Source organism: Penaeus chinensis, chromosome 42, assembly GCF_019202785.1.
Source record: "Penaeus chinensis breed Huanghai No. 1 chromosome 42, ASM1920278v2, whole genome shotgun sequence".
Taxonomy (NCBI): domain Eukaryota; kingdom Metazoa; phylum Arthropoda; class Malacostraca; order Decapoda; family Penaeidae; genus Penaeus; species Penaeus chinensis.
This window is the reverse complement of record NC_061860.1, coordinates 1003133-1027955: the sequence shown is the minus strand read 5'-3', so window position 1 is coordinate 1027955 and position 24823 is coordinate 1003133. Positions and strand designations below refer to the sequence as shown.

Below are 24823 nucleotides of genomic sequence, written 5' to 3'. Positions count from 1 at the left end.
GAAATGATTTAGGAGGAATGGTTTTAACATCAACAGAAATAAATATCTTACCATTTATCAATTCATTACTAAAATATACATTTTTCATTACGAAAAATATTAGTTATTTTCTTTATGTACAAAAATGTCTTGAAAATGATTACATTAAAGCAACGCAGTTTGATTGGCCATATAAAAAAAATTATATTTCATGAAGTGTTATTGGATGAATTTAATTCAACGGAGCAACTTTCAAATGTGTTTTTCTGAACACGGACATATAGGACAGCTCATTTAGAATATAACTAAATGAGAACACGACGTGATACCGCTGCAATCCTAAGCCAACACCAGTCCTAAACCCGAAATTCTCTCACTACGGAGCGAGGGCCACAGAAGACCCGGCATCGAGCCCCACAGGTGACAGAAGTCCATCCGGGTCCCGCGTCCGCTGCGGGTTCAAAAGTGCCCAGACCCGGGATCGAACCGGGGACCTTTAGATCTTCAGTCTAACGCTCTCCCAACTGAGCTATCTAGGCCTTACATTTTCTTAACTGTGTCTAATTGGAGATCGGTGGAGATTCTCATGAATGAAAAGGAAGCCCAAGGAATGCTTCTCGGGGCAACCATGGCGGATAGTGACCTTACTTCTCATGTTCTACAATGTTTTAGCAGCTCAAAGGCCTGAAATTACTTCAATTCTCTATAAGAGTGTGTGTGTGCTGGGGTGTGCGTGTGTTTGCGCACGCGAGAGTATGCGTATCTGTATGTGTATGTATGTCTGTGTTGTCATTTCGATAAACAAGCAATTCCAGGAAATCGCATTTGAAAAATATTCCAAAAATATTCAAAGTCACCGATAACTAATATTGCATCTATTGTTATCACTTATTTGAAGGAAATGAACGATCAAATGGCTTATACGCTTATAAGTTTCCGCCTCATTCATAAAAATATTACTTAAGATATATTTACATTGAAGAGGTTGCCAGAAGTACAAAAAAAGGATCCAGCAATTGTACTGAAATATAATTCCGGGACTGTTCATATATATATGTGTACATACATACACACACATACTAACACTCACACTCTCACACATACATATATATACAGAAATAAATATCCTATAATTTATCAACAAAAATATGTGTACTGAACTTCATCCAATAATATTTTTGGTTTGGTTTGAAAGCACTACTTAAAAATTATTTTTTCTATTGTGAAAAATATTCGTTATTTTCATCATGCACAAAAATTTCGTTAAAAGGATTCTATCAAAGCAACACACTTTGAATGGTCACAGAATAAAAACTATATTTCGTGAATTATTATTGGATGGATTTCAATTAACGGAGCAAGCTTTCAAAGGCACTTTTCTTAACAGTGAATTTTAGGCCACTGGCCCTTCTGTTCTAGGCTCTCTCTCTATATATATATAGGGTCTATACACATATAGACATATATGTATATATACACACACATATACAACCATATAAACACACACATATATATAAATGAGAGAAAAAACGAGACCGCACGACGTGATACCGTTGCAATCTCTGTGTTTGTGTTTGTTTGTGTGTGTTAATGTTTGTGTGTGTTCTTGTTTGTGTGTATGCGTTCATGTTTATGTGTGTTTGTGTTTGTTATTGTGTGCTTGCTGCCTTTTCCATCCATAGAACTCCCCATGAGCATTTGCCACCATATCTTAATCAAAGGTTGCTTAAATATGGAATTTTTAGACTATATATTTTTTACTATTATTGTTATCATCAATACTATTATCATTATTATTAGTAGTATAGTCATAAGCTGCTATTATCCCGGGATCTGCTAGAACATACCATCAACATCTATCTCTACCCTTATACTATGCTATATTATACATCATATACAAATTCATGCTTATGTGTTCCTTACATCTCGTCAGGCAAACATTTATAAAAAAACCCAAAAAAACTGACGATTGCAAAGGCAAAAAAGGAATTCTCTTATTGCAGTTATTCTTTATCAAAACGCCTAGATAGCTCAGTTGGGAGAGCGTTAGACTGAAGATCTAAGGTCCCCGGTTCGATCCCGGGTCTGGGCACTTTTGGCGGGATCGGAGGCGCTGGGGTGAAGGGCCTCAGATTCCATTATCAAGGGAAGTCTAGTTCTTAAAAGGACCTTGAGATTATCATCTCTGCGGAAGGAGGCGAATGGGTCAGACAGATACGGTTGCCAGTGTCATTTAATGGTCCTGAAGAGATAATGACAAACATCTGATCTACATGTACGTCATTCAAACAAATGTATTATATATAATATATGTATCCATGTGTATATATTTTCCACGGCGTTCATATATATATATATATATATATATATACATATATGTGCACGTATGTATAGTAGGTGGGAGGTAACACGGCTGTCTACCTCACAATCAAAAACCATGACTGTACAAACAGAGCAACGGCCCTCATTCCCCGGAGGCGAAGGAGCCCCTGGTTACGGCGGCGACCAGGATCGCTCCGGAGCAGAGGGTGCTAAGAATCCCCGGCCAAGAACAGGCCGCCCCACGTTGATGAACCTTTGCACATATAATATAAGGACAATGAGAACGGAATCCGACTTACTAGCATTACTTGAGGAACTCTCCTTCATTAAATGGGATGTTGTAGGACTCTGTGAGGTTAGAAGACTAGGCAAAGAACAGAAGATACTAAATGATGGACACGTGCTCTATTGGAGAGGTAAATCTCAGGGTAACAAGCAAGAATTAGGGGTAGGTTTTTTAGTTCACAAACGTTTAGAAAAGAATGTTGTAGAATTCCATAGTATAAATGAAAGAGTGGCTTCAGTAATAATAAAACTAATTAATAAGTACAGCTTAAAGATAGTTCAAGTCTATGCTCCAACCTGCAGCCACAGTGAAATAGAAAGCTTCTATGAAGATGTTCATTTAGCCAGCGAAAGAGTAAAAACCCATTTCACAATAATTATGGGAGCCTTTAATACCAAAATACGTAAAAAGACAGAAGGAGAAACCGTAGTGGGGAATCACGGAATAGGCACTAGGAATGGGAAGGGACAAATGCTAGTCGACTTTGCGGAGGCTCGAGCTCTCGATCATAAATACATTCTTCGAAAAAAGACTAGAGCGGAAGTGGACGTGGAAGTTGCCATTCGACATCAAAAACGAAATTTCAAATAGGCGTGATATAGTAAAAAAATGTTACTATATTATTGATTATTAATGAAGTAAATGTTGGCAGCGACCATAGAAGGGTCAGAGGTCAAATTGAATGAGAGAAGGGAAAGGAACAAACTCATACGAAAACCACAGCCAAACTTAGCTAACTTGAAGACCAAAGCGACAGAATTTAGCATTAACATCCAAAACAAATATTCACTTCTCAGCGACGAAGATCTCAACATTGACCAAATCAACAAACAATTCAATGACATAATAAAGGAAGCTGCACTTGAAGCAGGCGGTAAGAATGCCCAACAAAACTCTAGTAAGCTCTCAATAGAAACTAAAGAACTTATGCAAAAGCGTAGGGTCATGAAAGCATCGTCAAATAGGGACAAAATAGAATTAGCTGAACTAACAAAAACTATAAACAAAAACAAACAAACATTTGTTTGAAAAACGTGCATGTACATCAGAGACACTGACATGATCCCTTCAGGACCATTCAATGACACAGCAACCGTATCTGTCTGACCCATTCGCCTCCTTCCGCAGAAGTAATCATCTCCAGGTCAGAGGCACAGAATGTCCCGATTGACCGCGTCGGCAGGTGCGAGTGAGCCGTCACAGGAAGCTCGTCCCTCCCGTTCCTCCTCGGGCCTGAGCTGCCCCGACCTGCCAAGGGAAATCGCCTTCGGTTCCTGCCCGTCTGCCCGACCCGGTGGTGGAGAATACCCGTCTGCTCCTCCATGGGACGGGGTCGAGCTGAGGTCAGCCTGGCCCTCGACCAATCCGGAGCAGGACGAAACCTGGCCCTCCCTCCCGGGGGTGACTTCCTGGCACCGCCGAGGTCAATTCCAGCTCGTGGCAAACCACGAGTCATTACTCGGGAATTCTAGCTCTGCTGGAACGCCTATACCTCGCTTCGTCGCTGTTCGTTGATATTCATATTCTGTTACGACCTGGCTTTGTAAATGTGTTCTTTATTTTGCTATGTTTGATTCATCGTTGCACTGGTATCACATAGTGTGTATAAATCTTCAACGTTATAATATATATATATGTATATATATACATACATACATATATATATATATATATATATATATATATATATATATATATATATATATATATATATATGTTTCCAGTGTTTTCGACGCCTGAGTGATTTTATATGAAGGTTAACTTATATTCATACTCATTACAATCACTTACAACGTAATACTTACAACAGTCCTTCTAAGGAGCACTAGACTTCTCTTGATGATGGAATCTGAGGCCCTTCATCCCCAGCGCCTCCGATCCCGCCAAAAGTGCCCAGACCCGGGATCGAACCGGGGACCTTTAGATCTTCAGTCTAACGCTCTCCCAACTGAGCTATCTAGGCAGTTTGATATTGTATTTATGCGTATACACATTTGTCCTGATTTTGTGATACATACACATTTATATATATATATATATATATAGTTATATGACAGCATGATTTTTTTATTATATAAATGGCCTGACGGGATATAAGAAACACAAGTATGAATTCGTATATGATGTATAAGTGTTGATAATAATACTAAATAATATTAATGATAATAACAATAGTGAAAAAAGGTAATAACATTAATGATAATAACAATAGCAACAAAAGATAATAATATTAATGATAATAACAATAGTAACAAAAGAACAGTCCATATTGAAGCATCTTTTGATATGGTGGTTTCTGAAAGGTCTGTGGTGGAGGCAAATGCTCATTGGGATTCTATGGATGGAAGACAGTAACACACACAAACACGCGCATAAACACGAACACACACACAAACATAATTATCAGTGAATTCTGCCTTATTAACATCCCAAGCGTATCTTCAACTTGACAAAGAAAGCAAAAAGAGAAAGGAAAAGGAGATATAAAACACATATGAAAATAAGATAAAGATATAAATATAAATATAAAAATAAAGTACAGTTTGTTTGCCAAGTCTTTTAATCAAGAACGAAAGTAAATGTTTATAACTCAAATATAATTTATTTCATTTATTTATCTATTTATTTTTTGTTCACCTGTACGTGTTTCTTTTGCTCATAAACCGTTTTATATATCGCTCCCTCTTCCGGTACGTGCACTTTGCATACTCTACTTGGATTTTTCCAGTTCCTAACATTAACGAGCACGCACGCGTACGTATACGCGCACACGCACGCGTACGCATACACGCACACGCACGCGTACACATACACGCACACGCACGCGTACACATACACGCACGCGTACACATACACGCACACGCACGCGTACACATACACGCACGCGTACACATACACGCACACGCACGCACAAAGTAATTCCAGCCATTTGAGCTGCTGAAATCAACGCAGAAAATGAGAATTAAGATCACTCTCCGCCAAGACTTCCCCGAAAAGGATTCCTTGGGCTTCCTATTTCAGTCATGAGAATCTCCACCTATTTCCATTTAGGGAAATTTAAGGCCTAGATAGCTCAGTTGGGAGAGCGTTAGACTGAAGATCTAAAGGTCCCCGGTTCGATCCCGGGTCTGGGCACTTTTGAACCCGCAGCGGACGCGGGACCCGGGTGGACCAGTAGGGGTTCGATCCGGGTCTTCTGTGGCCCTCACTGCGTAGTGTGAGAATTTCGGCCTCAGGATTGGGTTGTCTCAGGATTGCAACGGTTTGACGTCGTGATCTCTTGTTATTTTTTCTCTCAGTTATATATGAATGTATATGTACATGTTTATATATGCATATAGATACATATATATGTATATATGTATATATATGTATATAGATACATGTATGAATATATATATATATATATTTATATATATATATCCAGGGTCGAGAACAGAAGGGCCAACTTTGGAAGTGGCTCCGTTAATTGAAATTCATCCAGTATTTTTTTTTTCTTTGATTATTCAAAGACATTTTTGTACCTAACGAAAATAACTAATATTTTTTCACAACGAAAAAAAAAAAGAAAAGAAAAATAGTGCTCTCAAAACAATTATTTATAAAATTCATTTTTTTGTGATTCATTGATATATCCCAAGAAATTTAGTTCTGTTGATGTTAAAGCAATTCAAGTTCTAAAGCAGTTTTACTGTTTTATGGCTTAAAAATGTAAATCAATAAAGTTCCTTTGACATAATTCTGTAATTCTTTCACATCAAATTTTTACTTCTATTTGTAATTGTAACTCTCTTACCTGTAAACTGAAAATGGTGAATGCCTTTCAGGAAATGTAGAACGTGAAGCTTCCGTTGCCATGTACTCAAAATGAAGCCTTTTGTGGCAATCAGTCTCGCACTGAGATTTTCACTTAGTTGGATTTCAAAGTGATGCTCGGGTGGCGTCCCTAATGCACTGATGACACTAGCTTTTATGACACTTTGTAAGGATATTACTATGCCAGAAGGTTTAATTTAGCAGATATCCTCGGTTCTGGACGTTCTCTGTTTATACACAGGAATATATATGTATGATTGGGAAGATTGGAGTTCAATTAAAAAGATAAAAACCTTTAACCATTTATTTTCAAACTTAAATATAAATTATACACACACTACAAAAACAACACACACTACAAAAACAAAAACAATGTTTCCCAAAATTCCTCTCGTTCATGCACTACAAGTCATATCAAGTCAAGTTTATATCTGTTCACTTCCACTTTCACTTTCACTTTTTCACTTTTTCTTGTTTTCGACGATGTCACTGACGAACTGCAGGATTCCGACACGTCTATATCCCCCGTCTCGGTCTATCTCCTTGCATGCGGTCTTTAGGGGTAGATATCGCACCATTAATACATCTCATTTTATAAGAAACACATTCTTATGTGGTCTCGCAATGCGCCGAGGCCGCACTATACTTAAAATAATTTGACAATAAAGAAAATGAACAAACTAAAACTCCTTATTCACCTTTAGGGGTAGTCAGTTTACCGATGGAAGGAAAATGCGCTGTTACTGCTACTGCTACTGCTACTGTGACCTTGCACAAGCGCCACCAGCTGAGCTATCCACAGCTATTCCCTTCCACGCACCTCGTTACCTTTCACCCGCGCTTTTCACACCACCTACACACATACGCACACATCCAAACAACCACAGGCAGGTCGTCCAAGCTTAAAGCTGTGGTTGTGTGCCTGACACACTTATAGAAGTAAAAATATCCATTTCGGTGGGAGGCTTATCTCAATTGCTATTTTTGGATATTGGCCCTTCTAGCTCTCGGCCCTAGACATGTATATGTGCGTCTGTAAGGCCGGAAGCTAGAAAGGCCATATACACACATGTTTATGTATATGTACTTTATACATATACAAGATATATGTATATATGTATACATAGACATGTATATATACACATATGGATTTGTATACATACATGCAAATACATATGTATATATAATGTTACACTAATCCTCTGAAATACTATTTTTCCTGTGATATTTATATATATAGGTTGTAATAACTATTTGGTAGTGCATTACGGAATCTAAAAGTTCAATTCCTGGAACGATATTTTTGTACTTATAAAAATGATTTATGATTTATTTGCATCTGTTGTGTAATATCAGTATGATTCCATTAATTGATCTCTATGAAAAGTTTTTCCTTATTTAAAACAAATATGAGGATCAATAAGATGTCATTTAGTTGAATGAAGATACGAAGAGAGATGTTGATAATTTAGGAAAAGTGTTGGAACGTTTTGTTTACGACGCTCTCTTGATGGGTAGGCCGGAAGGGTATGGAAGGGAAATGCCTGCTGCTATCTTTGATTTAAAATTTAGAGTAGAATAATGATTGGATTGAGTTTGGTTAAAGTTTAAAGTAATTTCTTAGGATGAAATGTAAAGCCAATTAATGTGAAAAAGGTAATTTATCGTGGGAACTGCATAAAATTTCAATTGAAATACGAGTGGCCTCACAGCCATCGAGAGCACATGTCCCGGTATGACATTTATCTTCTTTGTTGGCTTAACTATATAGATATGTTTGAAAGTTGATGACAAATGATAACTCAACAGTGATATCCATTTTGTATGAAGGAAGTGATTGAGTTTACATCAACTTAGACATTATATGAGAGACATTTCATTTACTTACTTATTATTTTAAAATATATTTTGATACAAATTAAATATTTATATTCTTTGCATTACCCTATCATTGAGCAGACAAATCTCTTCAAGTAAAATAAACACCTGTCAGCTATCAGGAGATGTTAGCCAGAGGAGTGTGGTCTAACTTGATATCTCTGTAAAGGCTGTATAGACGCCTTAAACATTGGTTAAACAGGAGTAGTAAAAGGGGACGGTGGCTTTGACTCTTTTTATTGAGAAGAGTAAGCAGCAACACACAGATATGGCAACACGACAAGGTCTGGGTAAAGCGCAGTGCGGGTAGTCGTGGTCAGCCTAGAGGGGGCCGAGAGGCTGGCGAGAATGACCGGAGCCCTCCCGCCTGAAACCGTAGGCCGGGTGGCCTACCTTGACCGGTCGGCTTGGGTAAGCCCTCGAAAAGCCAAGTGGCCCGCAAGCAGCCGCATGGCATGTACACGGTATATTGCTCGGTCACCTACTAACGCCTCGCCCTCAAGGTGCCTTGGATTTGCCTCAAGGGTGACCCAACTTGGCTGGTTCTTGACTTGTTAATTACTTCGTTCTCGCGTGTGCTGTCCCTGGTGCATCTTCGTGGCTGCTCGTCTTTGTTGTCATCTTCATCCTGATCCCTGGTAAATCCGTCCGTCCTCGACATCCACACGTCCTCGAAGGTCTCGCACAGGTCCTCCTTGACTTCGGACTCGTCCAGATTTCCTCGTAGTCCTCGTCCAGGCCTAATTCGGCGGCTTACTCGCCCAATGCACGTGTCCACAGATATCGTCCAGGTCCTTCTCGGCTGCGTGCTCGTACATCCGGCAGGAAGCGTCCTTTTCGGCATCTGAGGGTGGCAGATACCTGGGGTGACGAGCTCCGGGAGTTTAACTGGATCTGCGGCGTCCAGGCAGGCGGCGCCCGTCACACTATCATGGGGCGACTGGTACCTGCGCTGACGAGTTACTGGTCCTTCAGATGATCTACAGGCGTCCTGGCAGGTGGCGCCCTTCCACATCCCGGGGCGGCTTGCTCAGCTCTGACAATTATCCTAGTCTTTCTCGGCTTCTGGCGATCATCCGGTGACGTTTTCCATAGCGTCCGAAGGTGACCGTTTCTGCAGCACCAGATTATACAAATAAGGGCCAAGATAGTAAGAGAAAAGAGAGACAACAGAGAAGAGGGGGTGTTAAGTACCACTAGCCGATTATTTATTTTAAAAAAATGCAGTTTTTATGGTCGAATTTTCGTTATTCTAGTCTCTTTTTTTAGTTTGTGTTTTACGTTCAAAGAGGAAATTAGAAGAGAGAGACTGTAGTGGCGGTCTCTTGATAGAATGAGAATAAAGTAACGGAGACGACGATTTGGCAATCTGCAAAGATTTACTTGAGCCATTGTCGTAACACAGAAAAGAAATGTGTGTCAAATCACACATCACAACTGACAAACTCGCGGGCAAAGAGATGCGTCATAGATCTTTTACGCCTGCAAATACGACAGCAACAAACCCTATTAATGGAAGGTTTCGGTGTCTTTGTTCTGCGTGGATGAATGAGTGTGTGTGTGTGTGTGTGTGTGTGTGTGTGTGTGACAGTTATTGAGAGTGAGAGTGATCTCACACAGAGCGGACATGGATGCCAAACCCCAGAATAACGTTCGTCGTTTTATAAAAATACGATAAACTAGTTAAAAAAAATTATGTTAACTACCACATTGAATTTAACATTTAATGATATGCGACGGAATGACGCACTAAGAATGGTGACGTGAAAACAATATTCGCGGCTTCACGCAAACGAATCTTCTCGGGGAACAATATGCCGAGGTAACAATTTGTCCAGCTGCGCATGCAGACTTCATTGACGGGGGAAGGGGGGGGGGGGTCTGTACCCTAAATACCGTACTTTACGAAGCGAAACGAGCTAGGAAAATTTATAAATAACCCACTCTAGCTGCGAGTCTGTGATGGAGCTCATGCAATGCCCTACGGGTATTTATCACGAATCATAAATCGATGGGATTTACCCCAAACATGCCAATGACGTCTAAAGTGTGATTATTAATGGGTGTGATTAATAAGTGAATCACGATTCTAGCTTAAACCATAGTCTTACATTATTTAACGGACTTAATTGTGGGTCACACCGGCTCAAAAGTTGCCGAACAAAATAACGTCGGAGCGCAGATCTATTAGGCATATACGCAACCCCAGGGTAATCAGGCACTCTGACACTATGATATAGGGAAGATCTCTGGCGCTATATTAAAATGTAAATGTATATAAATCGCAGTATAAGCTCCGCTCTAGCACCGATAGAACGTGTCACCAATGAACATGTAACGGTTGCTATGCGTTATCCCTATATTGCAACAATTCTAGAAAACAATGTATAGAAAATGCTAGCTATTCTCACAGCCATTTCAGCGTTTCAATCACTCAAAGTGAAAGCGAGGTCAGATCACCCAACTGTCCATGCGGGTTTGACTAATGACTTATCACTCCGAGGTCCGGTCAAGACAGAAAATGGCCAGTGAGAAAAGAAATAATGAGATGATGTTCAAGAAAATAGTAAAATCATGAACGTGCTAAATTCGTTGCAATTGAAACAATATAACTCTAATCACAAGAAAAAAAAAAAAAAAAATAATGATATTCATATTGTTTGACTCTATACCGTGATCACACAGTAATGTGATCTGAGGTCAGAAGAATGGAGAGTGTACCATTTGCTGTCAATCAGCACTTTAACCTAAGAAAACCAGCGTGAGTGTAACTGCACATAACGGCTTAACACATTAAGGGGGAAGATAGAGAAAAGAAAGGAAAAAAGGCCCAAAATGTGTACTCACATGGTCATTTGAAGACATGTCTGAGCGATGGTTCGAGCGGTAACCGGAGACTGTGTGCCCGAGTTGCGAGCCGAAAGGACACAACGACCACCGTTGCCACCACAATGTAAAGGCTATATAGATGCCTTAAACATTGGTTAAGCAGGAGTAGTAAAAGGGAATGGTAACTTTGACTCTTTTTATTCAGAAGAGTAAGCAGCAACAAATGGATATGGCAACACGACAAGGTCTGAGTAAAGCGCAGTACGGCTAGTCGCGATCAGCCTAGAGGGGGCCGAGAGGCTGGCGAGAATGACCGGAGCCCTCCCGCCTGAAACTGTAGGCCGGGCGGCCTACCTTGACCGGACAAGTGCTAGGCAGGAACTCTCTGTGGCCTGGGTCAACCTTGGCCTTAAATACCCGGGAGTGCCGTGGGGACGCCACCGCCGGTAGGCTTGGATAAGCCCTCGAAAAGCCACATGACCCGCAAACAGCCGCGTGGCATGTACACGGTAAAATCTCTCTGTTAACAGAAACTATTATTTCAGAGTGAATTCTGAGATAATGAGTCGATGGGCTGATTTGCATATCCTCCTTGAGGTCAAGTTGAGGATGTAAGGCAGGGAAGGTGTAACAATATATATATATATATAGAAACACTGTGAAAATATATATACGCATAAATACATATATTATATATAATCCATCTGTTTGAATAACGTACATGTACATCAGAGACGCTAAGCCTTAATATCTGACATTATCTCTTCAGGACCATTCAATGACACTAGCAACCATATCTGTCTGACCCATTCGCCTCCTTCCGCAGTTATGATAATCTCAAGGTCCTTTTAAGAACTAGACTTCCCTTGATAATGGAATCTGAGGCCCTTCACCCCAGCGCCTCCGATCCAGCCAAAAGTGTATGTGTGTGTGTGTTTATATGGTTGTATATGCTCACACGTATATATGTGTATATATACATATATGTTTATATGTGTATAGACCATATATATATATATATATAGTGTGTGTATATATATATATATATATATAAAGAGAGAGAGAGCCTAGAGCAGAAGGGCCAGTGGCCTAAAATGCAATGCTGAGAAAAGTGCCTTTGAAAGCTTGCTCCGTTAATTGAAATTCATCCAATAATAATTCACGAAATTTAGTTTTTATTCTGTGACCATTCAAAGTGTGTTGCATTGATAGAATCCTTTTAACGACACCTTTGTGCATAACGAAAATAACGAATATTTTTCATAATAAAATTATTATTGGATGAAGTTCAATACATATTTTTGTTGATAAATTATAGGATATTTATTTATGTATATGTGTGTGTGAGTGTGAGTGTGTGTGTGTATGTGTGTGTGTGTGTGTGTGTACACATACATATATGAACAGTCCCGGAATTATATTTCATTACACTTGTTGGATCCCATTTTTGTACTTCTTGCAACCTCTTCAATGAAAACAGTGTAAATAGTATATTCAAGAATGAGGCGGAAACCTATTAGTATTTTTTCTTTTATTTTTTTAACTATGTTAGCCATTTGATCGTTTATTTCCTTCAAATAAGTGATAACAAAACATACAATATTAGTTATCGCTGACTTTGTAGTGGAATATTTTTCAAATGCGATTTCCTATAATTGTTTGTTTATCAAACTAGCAACACGCACACACACACACATACACACACTGTCGCGCTTAACTCTGCTAAAATCATTGTAGAACATGAGAATTAAGGTCACCATCCGCCATGATTGCCCCGAGAAGCATTCCTTGGGCTTCCTATTTCAGTTATGAGAATCTCCACCGATCTCCAATTAGACACAGTTAAGAAAATGTAAGGCCTAGATAGCTCAGTTGGGAGAGCGTTAGACTGAAGATCTAAAGGTCCCCGGTTCGATCCCGGGTCTGGGCACTATTGAACCCGCAGCGGACGCGGGACCCGGGTGGACTTCTGTCACCTGTGGGGCTCGATTCCGGGTCTTCTGTGGCCCTCGCTACATCATGCGAGAATTTCAGCATTAGGATTGGTGTATCTCAGGATTGCAACGATATCACGTCGTACTATTTTGTTTTTTCTCTCATTTAGTTATATATATATATGTGTGTTTATATGGTCACATATGCTCACGCATATATGTATAAATATATATGCGTGCATAGGCCTTATATATATGTATATATATAGCCTAGAACAGAAGGCCAATGCTATAAAATTCAGTGGTGAGAAAAATGCCTTTGAAAGCTTGCTCCATTCTCTGAAATCCATCAATAATTCACGAAATGTACTTTTTATTCTGTGACCACCAAGGTGTGTTGCATTGATAGAATCCCTTCTAAAGACATTTTTGTACATAACGAAAATAACGAATATTTTTCATAATAAAACAAATATATTTTTTACGTAGTGCTTTCCAGAGCAACAGGTCAAAAATTATTATTGAATGAAGTTCAATATACATATTTTTGTTGATGAATTATAGTATATTTATTTCTGTAAATATGTGTGTATATGTGTATGTACACACACACACACACACACAAACTCACACACACACACATATATTTAAGAACAGTTCCGGAATTATATTTCATTACACTTACTGGGTCCCATTTTTGGCAACCTTTTCAATGTAAGCAGCGTAAATAATATTTTCATGAATGATTCGGAAACCTATAAGTGTACCATTTTTTAAAATTACGTAAGCCATTTGATCGTTCGTTTTCTTCTCATAAGTGATAACAAAAGTATTAGTTATCGCTGACTTTGGAGAATATTTTTCAAATGTGATTTCCTAGAATTGTTTCTTTATCGAAATAGCAAAACGCACGCACACACACACACACACACACACACACACACACACACACTCTCACGCGCGCAACCACACAAACCCTAGTACATACACACACACTCTCTCCCTCTTTTAGAGAATTAAAGTAATTTCAGCCATTTGAGCTGCTAAAATCATTGCAGAACATGGGAATTAAGGTCACTCTCCGCCATGATACATTTAGATATGATCATTGTGAAAAAAATATATATACATAAATACATATAATATATTTAATACATCATCAGAGACACTGACATAATCCCTTCAGGACCATTCAATGAGATAATCATCTCCAGGTCAGAGGCACAGAATGTCCCGACTGGCCGCGTCGGCAGGTGCGAGTGAGCCGTCACAGGAAGCTCGTCCCTCCCGTTCCTCCTCGGGCCTGAGCTGCCCCGACCTGCCAAGGGAAATCGCCTTCGGTTCCTGCCCGTCTGCCCGACCCGGAGGCGGAGAATACCCGTCTGCTCCTCCATGGGGCGGGGTCGAGCTGAGGTCAGCTTGGCCCTCGACCAGTCCGAAGGAGGACGAAACCTGGCCCTCCCTCCCGGGGGCGACTCCCTGGCAACGCCGAGGTCAATTCCAGCTCGTGGCAAACCACGAGTCATTACTCGGAAATTCTAGCTCTCCTGGAACGCCTATACCTCGCTACATTTATATTCTGTTGCGACATTATAGATATATTTTAATTTTGCTATGTTTGATTCATCGTTGTATTTGTATATCATAGTGTGTATAAATATTTAACGTTGTGATATATATATGTACACACATATATATATATATATATATATATATATATATATATATATATGTTTGCAGTGTTTTCGACGCCTAAGTGGTTTTATATAAAGGTTAACTTATATCCATACTCATTACAATCATTTATGACTTATTACTTACAACAGTCCTTCTAAGGAGCACTAGACTTCCCTTGATGATGGAATCTGAGGCCCTTCATCCCCAGCGCCTCCGATCCCGCCAAAAGTGCCCAGACCCGGGATCGAACCGGGGACCTTTAGATCTTCAGTCTAACGCTCTCCCAACTGAGCTATCTAGGCAGTTTGATATGTGACTGACTGTAGTTTGAGAATTCTTTTTTTTGCTTTTGCATCACAACTCGCATCCCTGAAAGTCTGGATTCTAATCAGCCTAGAGAACAGGCAGGCTTCCGCAGTGGATTCTCAACAACAGACCACATACACACGCTTACCCAAATAAGAGAAAAGATAAACGAATATAGGGAAACCTCTGTGTATGGCATTCATTGATTACGAAAAGGCATTTGGCTCTGTACAAATGCCAGCAGAACTAGAAGCTATTCGAAGACAGGGAGTAGAAGAGATATATTGTAAAATATTAGAAGATGTATACGAAGATAGGACAGCTACCATCAAGCTCCACACAGAAACCGATAAAATCCCAATTTAGAAAGGTGTTAGACAGGGTGATACCATCTCACCAAAACTGTTTACAGCTTGCCTTGAGGAAATTTTCAAGAAGCTAGAATGGACCGGGAAGGGTATCAAAATCGAGGATGAACACCTGAACAATCTAAGATTTGCAGTGAATCTTCAGTGAATCTGCAAATTAAATGCAGCAACTAATAAATGATCTGAATAGAGAAAGTCTGAAAGTCGGACTTAGATTGAACAAAAAAAAGACTAAGATCATGTTTAACAGTAGAGTTCAATTCGAACAGATACATGTTCAAGGTGAAGTGCTAGAGGTGGTAGACAAGTATATGTACACCAAGGGCAACTCGCACAGACAGACACAGCAGCATACTAAGAGGCTCCTTGCCATTATGTTTAAGAAGAAAAGACTTTAACCAATTCATCATCCCAGTTATGACCTATGGTTCAGAAACATGGACTACAACTAAATTACTGAAGAGGAAACTAATAAGTGCCCAGAGATGGATGGAGAGGTTGATGCTGGGAATTAGTCTACGAGATTGGATGAAGGCGACGTGAATCAGGGAACAGACAAAAGTAGAAGATATACTCAGGGAGCATCAAAAAGAAAAAAATGGCAATGGGCAGGTCATATATGTCGGAGACAGGACAACAGATGGACAAAGAAAGTAACAGACTGGATTATAGATAACATAAAGAAGCCAAAAGCCAGACCTATGACAAGATGGCGTGACGAAATAACGAAATTTGGGGCCAAGACTGGAAGCAAAAAACGCAAGATAGACAAAGATGGAAAAGATTGGGAGAGACCTACGTCCTGCAGTGTTGATCCAGGCTGATGATGATGATGATGATGATATGCATGTATGTATACAAATCCATATATGTACATATATATACACATAAACATGTGTGTCTGTGGCCTTTCTAGCTTTTGGCCTTACAGACGCACATATACATATCTAGGGCCGAGAGCTAGAAGGGCCAATGTCCAAAAATAGCAATTGAGATACGCCTACCACCAAAACGGAGATTTTTACTTCTATAAGTGTCATAAAGACAAGTGTCATCAGTGCACAATGGACGCCACCCGAGCATCACTTTGAAATCCAACTCCGTGAAAATCTCAGTGCGAGACTGATTGCCACAAAAGGCTTCATTTTGAGTACATGGCAACGGAAGCTTCACGTTGGCCGCTTTTACCATTCTACATATTCCTGAAAGAGATTTACCATTTTCACTTTACAGGTAAGAGAGTTATAATTACAAATAGAAGTAAAAAATTGATGTGAAAGTATTACAGAATTATAGTCAAATGAACTTTATTGATTTACAATTTAAGCCAAAAAACAGTAAAACTGCTTTAGAAATTGAATTGTTTTAACATCAACAGAAACAAATTTCTCAGAATATATCAATTAATTACCAAAAAAAAAAAAGAATTTTATAAATGATTGTTTTGAAAGCACTAGATTTTTGTGTTTTTTTGTTTTTTTCGTTGTGAAAAATATTAGTTATTTTTGTTATGTACAAAAATGTCTTTAAAATTATTACATTAATGCAACGCAGTTTGAATAATCACAGAAAAAAAAGAAATGCTGTATGAATTTCAATTAACGGAGCCACTTTCAAAGTTGTTTTTCTCAACATTGACATACAGGAGATTGGCCCTTCTGTACTCGACCCTGGAAATATATATATATACATATGTATATACATATATACATATACATATATACATATACATATACATATACATACTGTATATATACATTTATATATAACTGAGAAAAAAAATAAGAGATCACGACGTCAAACCGTTGCAATCCTGAGACAACCCAATCCTGAGGCCGAAATTCTCACACTACGCAGTGAGGGCCACAGAAGACCCGGATCGAACCCCTACTGGTCCACCCGGGTCCCGCGTCCGCTGCGGGTTCAAAAGTGCCCAGACCCGGGAACGAACCGGGGACCTTTAGATCTTCAGTCTAACGCTCTCCCAACTGTGCTATCTAGGCCTTAAATTTCCCTAAATGTGTCTAATTGGAAAAAGGTGGAGATTCTCATGACTGAAATAGGAAGCCCAAGGAATGCTTTTCGGGGAAGTCTTGGCGGAGAGTGATTTTAATTCTCATTTTCTGCATTGATTTCAGCAGCTCAAATGGCTGGAATTACTTTACTTCTCTATGAGAGAGAGTGTGTGTAGGTGTGTGTGCGTGTGCGTGTATGCGTACGCGTGCGTGTGCGTGTGTGCATACGCGTGCGTGTGCGTGTATGCGTACGTGTACGTGTGTGTGTGTGCGTGTATGCGTACGTGTACGTGTGTGTGTGCGTGTATGCGTACGTGTACGTGTGTGTGTGTGCGTGTATGCGTACGTGTACGTGTGTGTGTGTGCGTTAATGTTAGGAACTGGAAAAACCCAAGTAGAGTATGCAAAGTGCACGTACCGGTAAAGTGAGCGATGTATAAAACAGTTTATGGGGAAAATAAACACGTACTGGTGAACAATAAATAAATCAATAAATGAAATAAATGATATTTAAGTTATGGACATTTACTTCCGTTCTTGATTAAAACACTTGGCAGACAAACTGTTCTTTATTTTTATATTTATCTTTATACTTATTTGCATATGTGTTTTATATCTTATTTTCCTTTCTCTTTTTGCTTTCTTTATCAAGATGAAGATACGCTTGGGATATTAATAAGGCGGAATTCACTGATAATTTTGTTTGTGCATGTGTTCGTGTTTGTGCGCGTGTTTGTGTTTGTTACTGTGTGCGTGCTGTGTTTTCCATCCCTAGACTCCCATTGAGCATTTGCCTCCACCACAGACCTCAATAAGCGTTGTCAGAAACCACCGTATCTTAATCAAAAGATGCTTAAATATGGAATATTTAGACTATACTTTTGTTACTATTGTTATTATCATTAATATTATTAGTAATATAGTTTTATGCTTTTGTTACCCTAGGATCTGCCAGAACATACCATCCTCATCTATCTCAACCCTATACTATGCTAGATTATACAACACATACGAATTCATACTTTTGTGTTTCTTATATCTCGTCAGGCCATTTATATAATAAAAAGAACGTGCTGTCATATATATATATCAATATAGATGTGTATGTATCAGAAATCAGAACAAATGTGTATATGCATATATACATTGCATACTCATACACCAACAAACATGACGATTGCAAAAGCAAAAAGGGAATTCTGTAATTGCAGTTATTCCTTATCAAAACGCCTAGATAACTCAGTTGGGAGAGCGTTAGACTGAAGATCTAAAGGTCCCCGGTTCGATCCCGGGTCTGGGCACTTTGGGCGGGATCGGAGGCGCTGGGGATGAAGGGCCTCAGATTCCATCATCAAGGGAAGTCTAGTGCTCCTTAGAAGGACTGTTGTAAGTATTACGTTGTAAATTATTATAATGAGTATGAATTTAAGTTACCTTCATATAAAACCACTTAGGCGTCGAAAACACTGCAAACACACACACACACACACATATATATATAAATATTCATATGTATATATATATATTATAACGTTAAATAATTATACACACTATGAGTTACAAGTACAACGATGAATCAAACAGAGCAAAATAAAGAATAGATTTATAAAGCCAGGTCGCAACAGAATATAAATATCAACGAGCAGCGACGAAGCGAGGTATAGGCGTTCCAGCAGAGCAAGAATTCCCGAGTGATGACTCGTGGTTTGCCACGAGCTGGAATTGACCTCGGCGGTGCCAGGGAGTCGCCCCCGGGAGGGAGGGCCAGGTTTCGTCCTCCTTCGGATTGGTCGAGGGCCAGGCTGACCTCAGCTCGACCCCGCCCCATGGAGGAGCAGACGGGTATTCTCCGCCACCGGGTCGGGCAGACGGGCAGGAACCAAAGGCGATTTCCCTTGGCAGGTCGGGGCAGCCTGAGAGAGATTTACCATTTTCAATTTACAGGTAACAGAGTTACAGTTATAATTAAGAGCAAAAGAATGATGTGAAATTATCCCAGAAGTTATAGTTAAAGGGACTATGATTTACATTTTTATGCCATAAAAACAGTAGAAATGCTTTAGGAGTCGATTTGGAGGAATGGTTTTAACATCAACAGAAATAAATATCTTATAATTTATCAATTCATTAGCAAAATATATATTTTTCATTATGAAAAATATTCGTTATTTTCGTTATGTACAAAAATGTCTTTAAAAGGATTGCATTAATGCAACGCAGTTTGATTGGCCATATAAAAAAAATATATTTCATAAAGTGTTATTGAACTTAATTTAACGGGGCAACTTTCAAATGTGTTTTTCTGAACACTGACATAGAGGACATTGGGCCGTCTGCTCTCGGCCATATATATTTATATATGTATATATATATATGTGTGTGTGTGTATATATCTAAATGAGAACACGACGTGATACCGCTGCAATCCTAGGCCTACACCAGTCCTAAACCTGAAATCTCTCACTACGGAGCGAGGGCCACAGAAGACCCGGAATCGAGCCCCACAGGTGACAGAAGTCCACCCGGGTCCCGCGTCCGCTGCGGGTTCAAAAGTGCCCAGACCCGGGATCGAACCGGGGACCTTTAGATCTTCAGTCTAACGCTCTCCCAACTGAGCTATCTAGGCCTTAGATTCTCTTAACTGTGTCTAATTGGAGATCTGTGGAGATTCTCATGACTGAAATAGGAAGCCCAAGGAATGCTTCTCGGGGCAATCATGGCGGATGGTGACCTTAATTCTCATATTCTACAATGATTTTTGCAATTTTTGAATGTGTATGTGTGTGTGCGTGTTGCTATTTTGATAAACAAACAATTACAGGAAATCGCATTTGAAAAATATTCCACTACAAAGTCAGCGATAACTAATACTGCATGTTTTATTATCACTTATTTGAAGGAAATGAACAATCAAATGGCTTACGTAGTTAAAAAAAAAAAAAAGGAAAGAAAAAAAATGCTTATAGGTTTCCGCCTCATTCATAAAAACATTATTTACGCTGTTTTCATTGAAGAGGTTGCCAGAAGTACAAAAATGGGACCCAGTAATTGTAATGAAATATAATTCCGGGACTGTACACACACACACACACACACACACACACACACACACACACACACACACACACACACACGTACACACACACACAAACACACACATGTATACAGAAATAAATATCATATAATTTATCAACAAAAATATGAGTATTGAACTTCATCCAATAATATTTTTTTTGAACTGTTTGTTTTGAAAGCACTACATAAAAAATATATTTTTTTATTATGAAAATATTCGTTATTTTCATTATGCACAAAAATGTCGTTAAAAGGCTTCTATCAAAGCAACACACTTTGACTGGTCACAGAATAAAAACTAAATTTCGTGAATTATTATTGGATGGATTTCAATTAACGGAGCAAGCTTTCAAAGGCATTTTTCTCAACATTGTATTTTAGGGCACTGGCCCTTCTGCTCTAGCTCTCTCTCTCTCTCTCTCTCTCTCTCTCTCTCTCTCTCTCTCTCTATATATATATATATATATATATATATATATATAGAATCTGTACACATATAAACATATATGTATATAAACACACACACACACACACACACATATATATATATATATATATATATATACAACCATATAAACACACACACATATATATATAAATGAGAGAAAAAAACGAGACAGCACGACGTGATACCGTTGCAATCTCTGTGTTTGTGTTTGTTTATGTCTGCTAGTGTTTGTGTGTGTTCTTTTTTGTGTGTATGCGTTCGTGTTTATGTGTGTTTGTGTTTGTTATTGTGTGCCTTTTCCATCCATAGAACTCCCCATGAGCATTTGTCACCATATCTTAAACAAAAGTTGCTTAAATATGGAATATTTAGACTATATTTTTGTTACCATTGTTGTTATCATCAATACTATTAGTAGTAGTAATATAGTCATAAGCTTGTATTATCCCGGGATCTGCTAGAACATACCATCAACATCTATCTCTACTCTAAAACTATGCTATATCATACATCATATACAAATTCATGCTTATGTGTTCCTTATATCTCGTCAGGCCAACATTTATATAATGAAAAAAATCGTGCTGCCATATGTATATGTAAATATTAATGCATGTACATATCAGAAATCAGAACGAATGTGTATAAATGCACTGCATACTCATACAACAAAAAAACTGAGGATTGCAAAAGCAAAAAAGGAATTCTCTAATTGCAGTCAGTCACTTATCAGACTGCCTAGATAGCTCAGTTGGGAGAGCGTTAGACTGAAGATCTAAAGGTCCCCGGTTCGATCCCGGGTCTGGGCACTTTTGGATGAAGGGCCTCATATTCCATTATTAAGGGGAGTCTAGTTCTTAAAAGGACCTTGACATTATCATATCTGCGGAAGGAGGCGAATGGGTCAGACAGATACGGTTGCTGTGTCATTTAATGTTCCTGAAGAGATAATGACAAACATCTGATGTACATGTACGTTATTCAAAAAATGTATTATATATAATATATGTATTCATATGTATATATTTTACACGGCGTTCATATGTGTATATATATATATATATATATATATATACATATATATGCATGTATGTATAGTAGGTGGGAGGTAACAATCACAATCAAAAACCATGACTGCACAAACAGAGCAACGGCCCTCATTCCCCGGAGGCGAAGGAGCCCCTGGTTACGGCGGCGACCAGGATCGCTCCGGAGCAGAGGGTGCTAAGAATCCCCGGCCAAGAACAGGCCGCCCCACGTTGATGAACCTTTGCACATATAATATAATGATAATGAGAACGGAATCCGACTTACTAGCATTACTTGAGGAACTCTCCTTCATTAAATGGGATGTTGTAGGACTCTGTGAGGTTAGAAGACTAGGCGAAGAACAGAAGATACTAAATGATGGACACATGCTATATTGGAGAGGTAAATCTCTGGGTAACAAGCAAGAATTAGGGGTAGGTTACTTAGTCCACAAATGTTTAGAAAAGAATATAGTAGAATTCCATAGTATAAACGAAAGAGTGGCTTCAGTAACAATAAAACTAAAAACATAGGTACAGCTTAAAGATAGTTGAAATCTATGCTCCAACCTGCAGCCACAGTGAAATAGAAAGCTTCTATGAAGATGTTCATTTAGCCAGCGAAAGAGTAAAAACCCATTTCACAATAATTATGGGAGATTTTAATGCCAAAATACGTAAAAAGACAGAAGGAGAAACCGTAGTGGGGAATCACGGAATAGACACTAGGAATGGGAAGGGACAAATGCTAGTCGACTTTGCGGAGCACTCGATCATGAATACATTCTTCGAAAACAGACTAAAGCGGAAGTGGACGTGGAAGTCGCCATCAGACATCAAAAACGAAATTGACTTCATAATTTCAAATAGGTGTGATATAGTAAAAAAATGTTACTTTATTATTAATTATCAATAAAGTAAATGTTGGCAGCGACCATAGAATGGTCAGAGGTCAAATTGAATTAGGGAAGGGAAAGGAACAAACTCATACGAAAACCACAGCCAAACTTAGCTAACTTGAAGACCAAAGCGACAGAATTTAGCATTAACATCCAAAACAGATATTAGCTTCTCAGCGACAAAGATCTCAACATTGACCAAATCAACAAACAGTTCAATGACATAATAAAGGAAGCTGCACTTGAAGCAGGCGGTAAGAACGTCAAACAAAACTCAAGTAAGCTCTCGATAGAAACTAAAGAACTTATGCAAAAACGTAGGGTCATGAAAGCATCGTCAAATAGGGACAAAATAGAATTAGCTGAACTAACAAAAACTATAAACAAAAACAAACATTTGTTTGGATAACGTGCATATACATCAGAGACACTGACATGACCCCTTCAGGACCATTCAATGACACAGCAACCGTATCTGTCTGACCCACTCGCCTCCTTCCGCAGAGGTAATCATCTCCAGGTCAGAGGCACAGAATGTCCCGATCTGCCGCGTCGGCAGGTGCGAGTGAGCCGTCACAGGAAGCTCGTCCCTCCCGTTCCTCCTCGGGCCTGAGCTGCCACGACCTGCCAAGGGAAATCGCCTTCGGTTCCTGCCCGTCTGCCCGACCTGGTGGCGGAGAATACCCGTCTGCTCCTCCATTGGGCGGGGTCGAGCTGAGGTCAGCCTGGTCCTCGACCTATCCGGAGCAGGATGCGACCTGGCTTTATAAATGTATTCTTTATTTCGCTTTGTTTGATTCATCGTTGTACTTGTATCTCATAGTGTGTATAAATATTTAACGTTATAATATACATATACATATATATTTATATATGTGTGTGTGTGTGTGTGTGTGTGTTTGCAGTGTTTTCGACGCCTAAGTGGTTTTATATGAAGGTTAACTTATATTCATACTCATTACAATCACTTACAACGTAATACTTACAACAGTCCTTCTAAGGAGCACTAGACTTCCCTTGATGATGGAGTCTGAGGCCCTTCACCCCAACGCCTCCGATCCCGCCAAAAGTGCCCAGACCCGGGATCGAACCGGGGACCTTTAGATCTTCAGTCTAACGCTCTCCCAACTGAGCTATCTAGGCAGTTTGATAATGTATTTATGCGTATACACATTTGTTCTGATTTTGTGATACATTTATATATATATATATATAATATATATATATAGATATGACAGCATGATTTTTTAATTATATAAATGGCCTGACGAGATATAAGAAACACAAGTATGAATTCGTATATGATGTATAAGTGTTGAAAATAATAATACTAATAATATTAAGGATAATAACAATAGTGACAAAAGAACAGTCTAAATAGTCCATATTGAAGCATCTTTTGATATGGTGGTTTCTGAAAGCGCTTTTTGAGGTCTGTGGTGGAGGCAAATGCTCATTGGGGTTATATGGATGGAAGACAGTAACACACACAAACACATGCATAAACACGAACACACACACAAACATAATTATCAGTGAATTCTGCCTTATTAACATCCCAAGCGTATCTTCAACTTGACAAAGAAAGCAAAAAGAGAAATAAAATGAGATATAAAACACATATGAAAATAAGATAAAGATATTAATATAAATATAAAAATTAAGTACAGTTTGTCTGCCAAGTCTTTTAATCAAGAACGAAAGTAAATGTCTATAACTCAAATATAATTTATTTCATTTATTTATCTATTTATTTTTTGTTCACCTGTACGTGTTTCTTTTGCTCATAAACCGTTTTATATATCGCTCCCTCTTCCGGTACGTGCACTTTGCATACTCTACTTGGATTTTTCCAGTTCCTAACATTAACGAGCACGCACGCGTACGTATACGCGCACACGCACGCGTACGCATGCACGCGTACGTATACGCGCACACGCACGCGTACGCATACACGCACACG

General features: G+C 39.0%; 9 non-coding genes across 9 annotated transcripts; 4 read left to right on the top strand and 5 right to left on the bottom strand.

The window, feature by feature from the left end:
• Positions 1-445: 445 nt before the first annotated feature.
• Positions 446-518, bottom strand: Trnaf-gaa. Its single transcript has one exon. It is a non-coding gene; the product is annotated as a tRNA-Phe (tRNA).
• A 1481-nt stretch (positions 519-1999) lies between these two features.
• Trnaf-gaa lies at positions 2000-2071 on the top strand. Its single transcript has one exon. It is a non-coding gene; the product is annotated as a tRNA-Phe (tRNA).
• A 2406-nt stretch (positions 2072-4477) lies between these two features.
• Positions 4478-4550, bottom strand: Trnaf-gaa. Its single transcript has one exon. It is a non-coding gene; the product is annotated as a tRNA-Phe (tRNA).
• Positions 4551-5649: 1099 nt separating this feature from the next.
• On the top strand, positions 5650-5722 carry Trnaf-gaa. Its single transcript has one exon. It is a non-coding gene; the product is annotated as a tRNA-Phe (tRNA).
• Positions 5723-12967: 7245 nt separating this feature from the next.
• Positions 12968-13040, top strand: Trnaf-gaa. The gene has a single exon. It is a non-coding gene; the product is annotated as a tRNA-Phe (tRNA).
• Positions 13041-14950: 1910 nt separating this feature from the next.
• On the bottom strand, positions 14951-15023 carry Trnaf-gaa. The gene has a single exon. It is a non-coding gene; the product is annotated as a tRNA-Phe (tRNA).
• A 4940-nt stretch (positions 15024-19963) lies between these two features.
• Positions 19964-20036, bottom strand: Trnaf-gaa. The gene has a single exon. It is a non-coding gene; the product is annotated as a tRNA-Phe (tRNA).
• A 1633-nt stretch (positions 20037-21669) lies between these two features.
• Positions 21670-21742, top strand: Trnaf-gaa. The gene has a single exon. It is a non-coding gene; the product is annotated as a tRNA-Phe (tRNA).
• Positions 21743-23930: 2188 nt separating this feature from the next.
• Trnaf-gaa lies at positions 23931-24003 on the bottom strand. The gene has a single exon. It is a non-coding gene; the product is annotated as a tRNA-Phe (tRNA).
• Positions 24004-24823: the final 820 nt, after the last annotated feature.